This window comes from Pseudophryne corroboree, chromosome 9 (assembly GCF_028390025.1).
Source record: "Pseudophryne corroboree isolate aPseCor3 chromosome 9, aPseCor3.hap2, whole genome shotgun sequence".
In the NCBI taxonomy this organism is placed as follows: domain Eukaryota; kingdom Metazoa; phylum Chordata; class Amphibia; order Anura; family Myobatrachidae; genus Pseudophryne; species Pseudophryne corroboree.
Genome location: NC_086452.1, coordinates 97905099 through 97911371, shown reverse-complemented (window position 1 = coordinate 97911371; position 6273 = coordinate 97905099). Strand labels below are relative to the sequence as shown.

The following is a 6273-nucleotide window of genomic DNA, read 5'->3' as shown; positions in this document are numbered from 1 at the left end:
ATGAAGAATGGATAAGATTTTGTGGCAGAGTGATAAAGATTGTTATGGCCAAATTCTGCGAACAGTAGGAAGTCCAGCCAGTCGTCCTGTGAGGAGGACATGAATAAACGCAGAAAGGTCTCCAGATCCTGGTTCACTCTCTCTGTTTGACCATCCGTTTGGGGGTGATATCCTGAGAAGTTTAATTTCACGCCAAGAGCAGAACATTGGGATCTCCAAAACTTGGCCACAAATTGAGGACCTCTATCAGACACGATTTCCTGTGGTAGACCGTGGAGTCGAAAGATCTCTGCTATAAACAATTTTGCCAACTGGGATGCAGATGGAAGATTAGCCAGCGGAACAAAGTGTGCCATTTTAGAGAATCGGTCAACTATAACCCATACGGTGTTCCGCCCACCAGACGTAGGTAAATCTATAATAAAGTCCATAGAAATATGCGTCCATGCTCTGAGTGGTACCGGCAAAGGATGAAGTAACCCGACTGGTGGACCTTTGGGACTTTTATGCTGGGCACATTTTGGACAGGCAGCTACGAATTCCTGAACGTCAGTCCTGAGATGAGGCCACCAGTAGGAGCGCTGAATGAATTTAAGTGTCTTATGACCGCCCACATGGCCCATGAAGGAGTAGGAGTGAGCCCATGTAAGAAGTTTTTTGCGAAGATTTGGTGCAATGAAGATCTTCCCTGGAGGAGGAAGTGGAGAGGTATTAGTTGCAGAAAGAGCTGGATTCCAGGATAAATTGCTCTTTTGAACGGTCAGAGGGTTCTTCTGAACATAGGGAGTGAGATAATGCATCTGCCTTTTTGTTAAGGGAACCTGGTCGGTAACTAAGTTTAAAATGAAAACGGGTAAAGAAGAGTGCCCATCTTGCTTGACATGGGTTCAGACATCGGGCTGACTGTAGATACAGAAGGTTCTTGTGATCCGTGGTCACCGAAATTGGATGCTGAGCTCCCTCCAACAAATACCTCCACTCCTCAAAGGCCAACTTAATTGCCAGTAATTCCTGTTCCCCAATAGCGTAATTCTGTTCAGCGGGGGTGAATCTTCGCGAGAAGAACGCACAAGGATGGACCTTCTTGTCCTCGAAAAGCTGGGATAATACTGCTCCTTCTCCTACAGTAGAGGCATCAACCTCCAGCAAGAACGGACGGCTGAGATCGGGTTGTCGAAGAACGGGAGCAGTCGTGAAGGCCTCCTTTAAAGATGAAAAAGCTTCCAAAGCCTCCGGAGACCACTTGGCAGGATCGGCTCCCTTCCTAGTTAATGCGGTTATAGGAGCTATGACAGAAGAATAATTTTGAATGAATCTTCAGTAGAAGTTAGCAAACCCCAGGAAACGTTGAATTCCTTTAAGGGTAGCTGGAAGCGCCCAATCCTGAATTGCCTGGACTTTAGCGGGGTCCATCTGTAACCTCTGCCCTGAAAGAATGTAACCAAGGAATGGCATCGTGGGTACTTCAAAGGTGCACTTCTCTAACTTACAGAATAACTGATTCCTTCATAAACGAGTTAACACTTCTTTGACTTGTTCCCGATCGGTCTTCAGATCCCTAGAAAAAATGAGGATGTCATCCAGATACACTACCAAGCAGTCATAGAAGAGATCTCTGAAGATTTCGTTAACGAACTCTTGAAAGACGGCTGGGGCGTTACATAGGCCAAAAGGCATTACCAGGTATTCGTATTGGCCGTCGCGGGTATTAAATGCCATCTTCCATTCGTCCCCTGGGCGAATACGTATAAGATTGTAGGCCCCCCGTAAGTCCAACTTAGTAAATACAGTAGCTCCTTTAACACGGTCGAACAGTTCTAGAATCAGAGGTAACGGATATCTGTTCTTAACTGTTATGTCATTGAGACCTCTATAGTCAATACAGGGCCGCAACCCCCATCCTTCTTTTTGACGAAACCCCCCCCCCCCGCTCCGGCCGGAGATGTAGAAGACCTGATGAACCCTTTCTCCAAGTTCTCCCGGATATACTCCGACATGGCCTGTGTCTCGGGTAGTGAGAGAGGGTAAATTCGACCTTGGGGAGGAGTCTTACCGGGTACTAGCTTAATGGGACAATCCCAAGTACGATGCGGAGGCAAGGTGTCCGCCCCATGCTTACTGAAAACATCTTGAAAAGCTTGGTACTCCACAGGAAGGCTGGAAGGGCTGGAAGAACAGAGAGCTCTTTCTGAAGGTAAACAGTTCTGAAAGCAGTCTTGTCCCCAAGAGAGAACATCCATAGTTTGCCAATCTATGTGGGGATTGTGTCTAAGTAACCATGGAAACCCTAGGATTAGTTCATGAGAGGCTTTAGGAATTACAAGGAAAGAGATTTTTTCTGAATGGAGATCTCCGACCTTCATCTTGAGAGGAATAGTACGAGAGGATATAATACCCTCAGGGATATAACTTCCATCCACTGCGGTAACAGAAATGGTACGATCCAAAGGAACCGTTTGTATTCCAGAACGTTTGACCAGAGCTGACGTAATGAAGCTTTCGGCGGCTCCGGAGTCTAGTAGTGCAGGGATGAGAAGAGAAGAAGAAGGGATCTCCAATTGGGTTTACAGGACAGACTCTTTCTTGGTATGTAATTCTGATAATTCTCCTAGCTTAACCTCTCCAGCACAAACTAGGAGCGGGCGTTTCCCGGACGTAGAGTGCAAGTTTTAACAAAGTGATCAGATGCACCACAATACAGGCAGAGGTTCCCTTGTCGCCGTCTCTGACGTTCTTCATTGGAGAGGCGGGAGCGATTAATCTGCATGGCTTCTTCCGCAGTTGGTGCTGATGGTGTTGGTGGAAGAACAACTCTAGGCTTAGGGCGATCTGACCGCAACCTCTCCATACAGCGTTCTCTGTACCTCAGGTCTAACTTATTGCATAAAGAAATTAGTTTATCCACTTATCAGGTACGTTCTGAGTTGCGAGGTCATCTTTGATCTTTTCGGAGAGACCACTCCAGAAAGCTGCAATGAGAGCCTCCTCATTCCAGTTCAGTTCTGAGGAAAGGGTGCGAAACTGGATCACGTACTGACTGACCGGACGCGTGCCCTGACGCAGGCGCAGGATCTCCAATGAGGCGGCAGAAGTCCTGCCCGGTTCGTCGAAGATTCTTCGAAAGGTGGCCACGAATTCTGGATAGTTAGATAAGATGGGATCCATCCTCTCCCACAAAGGTGAAGCCCATTCCAACGCTTGCCCGGTAAGTAAAGAAATTATATAGACTACTTTGGTTCGTGCTGATGGGAAGTTGGCCGACTGTAGTTCGAACTGGATTTCGCACTGGTTAAGAAACCTGCGGCATTGTTTTGGATTCCCATCGAATTTACTGGGAGGTGGCAAATGCAACCATGGAAGTGGTACTGGTACAGGAGGAAACGGGACCGGAGGTGCTAATGTGGGAGCAGCTGTAGATACTTGAGGTGCCGTCATGGCAACACAGAGAGAATCGAGACGTTCGGACATACTCTGCATGAACTGCACGATTTGAGATTGTGTGGCCTCCTGCTTACTTAAGCAAGACCAGATATCTGCAGTTGAATCCCCTCCTGAGGCCTGATCACCCGTCGGATCCATAGGGCCAGTGCTTACTGTCATGTCTAGCAAAGTTTGAGGATCCGGCAGCTGAGATTTGCCCGAGGAGGTAGCAGGCTGTGAATGAACCAGATGAGGGGGCTGGATATAGTTCCTTCGCATGGGACACAGAGCAAAGAAGAACGTAGGCGGGGTTTGAGAGTCAATGAAAAGTATTTATTATGTACAGGGCTGAGGTAAAGAACCGAGGCTGGTGCACGATGGTTAAAGACATGGCTGGGGGCGAAGAACTGTGGACTGTGATTTGAAAGACGAGACTGTAGATGATGAACTGTGGAACTGTGGATGGTGGTTGAAGACGTGGCTGGAGACAAGGACTGTGGACTGTGGTTTGGAAAACGAGGCTGAAGGTAATCTGCAGGCTATGGTCGGTGGTACAAAGGCGTGGCTGGTGAAAGAGATCTGTGTAGTGTGGCTTGAAAGACGAGGCAGAAGATCAGGGGCCGACTGTGCCCAAAGAGTCTTACTGGACCGGGTTTTCCAGGAGCGCTTCCACAGGCAGTAGCAGGCTAGAAACGGCAGGGCTGCAGCAGCAACAGAGAACCGACCAAGCAGGATCAGGAGGAACCAGAATACAGCAGGAATCCTGGGAGCACAGGCTAAAGCACCTACAACAGGGTTGTAACTTGAAGCACTGGCGTCCCTGTCCTAAACCAGCCCCCTTTTATAGGGAGAGCTTCCCCTGGATTGGCTGGAAGAAACCGGAAACAGGAACTATGCTTAAAACTTGGTCTCCAACATGGCGGCGCCCAGTAATGCAGACCTTTTTGCAAAGCCACATTGCTCACTGCCCCTGGTCTCCTAGCAATGGCTCAGCAAAAGCAACTCGCTGTAGCGGCGTCCCGCCGCCACGAGCGGACCCCCTCACCGCCGCTACTGCTGCCCACGGATCCGGCGCAGCAGCCCACCTCCGCCGCTGCCCGCACAACGCCAAGGAAGCCAGCCCCGGGGCCCCAGCGTACCGGTAAGACTCCGGACGCTGACACCCCTCTCACTATCAATCCTGCCTGTCTCATTCCATTCGATAGAGCCCCCTATCTGTCTCTGTCCCATTCACTATCAATCCTGCTTGTCTCATTCCACTCCACACAGCTCCTCCTGTCTCTACCCCCTTACTACCCTGCCTGTCTCATTTCACTCCACACAGCTCCTACTTGTCTGTCCCCCCTCCCTCTCATTATGTACCCTGCCTGTCTCATTCCACGCCACACAGCCCCTGCCTGTCTTTGGCCCCTCTCACATTCCTGCCTGTCTCATTCCACTCCACACAGCCCACACCTGTCTCTGCCCCTCTTATTACCTGTAATGGGGATCTGAGTCACAGTCACGGATTCCTTAGTAAACAGACTTACAATAGAGATCGATTTTATAAAAAAGATGAAAAGTTGAATTAAAAACACACATAGATGAAGATGTAGATTAAAATGTAGATTCAAATTAAAATGAAGATTAAAATTTAGATTAAAATGTAAATTAAGTGGTTGGTTTGGGCAAAACCAGGATGTTAGATAGGGCTCATTAGGTCTTAGTGCAGCTCTGCCTTGCATCTGAAATGACAAAATATAAAAAAAAAAAAAAAAAAATCAGGATGACAGTCATTACAGCTCATCACCTTTCTTTTCTTTACCTCTGACAGTACAAGGCATAATAAGAAAATGGATGCCTTTGTTTTTTGTAACTGTGGGTAGAAAACAAAATGTAACTTGTACATGAGATACGGTTCATATCTTTGAGTGTGGAGGCACCAGCGATGAACGATGCGCGGCCCCGCGCTTGTTCATCACTGGTGCCCCGTCGGCTGTGCATGCAGGCCAATATGGACGATCTCGTCCATATTTGCCTGCACTTCTGTGGAGCCGGCCCCCCTGCCACCGGGTCGCCCGTTGGCCGTATCGGCCGTTGGGCAGCTCAGCGGCGGATCGTTAAATGTGTAGGGCCCTTAATAGTCCAGGCTTTAATGATAGCCAGGTGAATTAACTAGTATCTCAGTTATTTTGATCTGTCTGTGCTCAAGCATAGATATCCTTAAAACCTGGACTGAGTCTTGAGGATCGAGTTTGGGAAATACTGCACTAACTACAACAATAAAAACATCTTATACCACCTACAGACATAAGACCCAGGGAATACACAGGCACGACCCAGATCTATCAACCTGGGAATTTCCTATGTCTCTGTCTGAGTCCCCCATTCACACTTCACCAAATACCTGGCAAATTCCTGGGTTTAGATGCGTTCACACTGAACCCGGGTCTGATCTGGAATTTGGTATTTGAAGGGGCGCTTTCATATTATATAATTCAAAAAAACAACAGAGGACTGAAGATGTTGGCGCTCCAAACCATAAATGTTTCTATAATTGAAACCCTTTTATATTGGGAAATCTTCAAGAAGACCGTATAGACCGAAACGCGACGCACGGAGTTGTTTGTTTGCTGTGATCCAGGATTCGATCTTGCAGGAAGGACTCACCTATTGGGTTATACGATCTGCGGTGGTGCCGTGCTTCCCAGCCCGGGACCCAATCTTTGCTTTAAATTAAGCTTAGCCCACCGCACCACTATTGAATGGTGAGATACAATTTACATCTGAACTGCACCTGCACTTTATGGACCACTTTTATGGATTTATTTGTAATGGTAATGTTTTTTAACCTTTTGAGTGTTTAAGAAGTGT

At 47.8% G+C, this 6273-nt stretch overlaps 1 protein-coding gene across 2 annotated transcripts in view; it reads right to left on the bottom strand.

Annotated features, from left to right (window-relative positions):
* Positions 1–4967: 4967 nt before the first annotated feature.
* Positions 4968–6273, bottom strand: part of LOC134956737 (uncharacterized) — a 36721-nt gene continuing 35415 nt past the window's right edge. Inside the window, exon 16 of one of the 2 annotated variants that reach the window (XM_063938715.1) lies at positions 4968–5144. The gene's annotated coding sequence lies outside the window, so the exon portion shown is untranslated. The remainder of the gene's footprint in view (positions 5145–6273) is intronic. The other variant, XM_063938717.1, reaches the window with a different exon arrangement.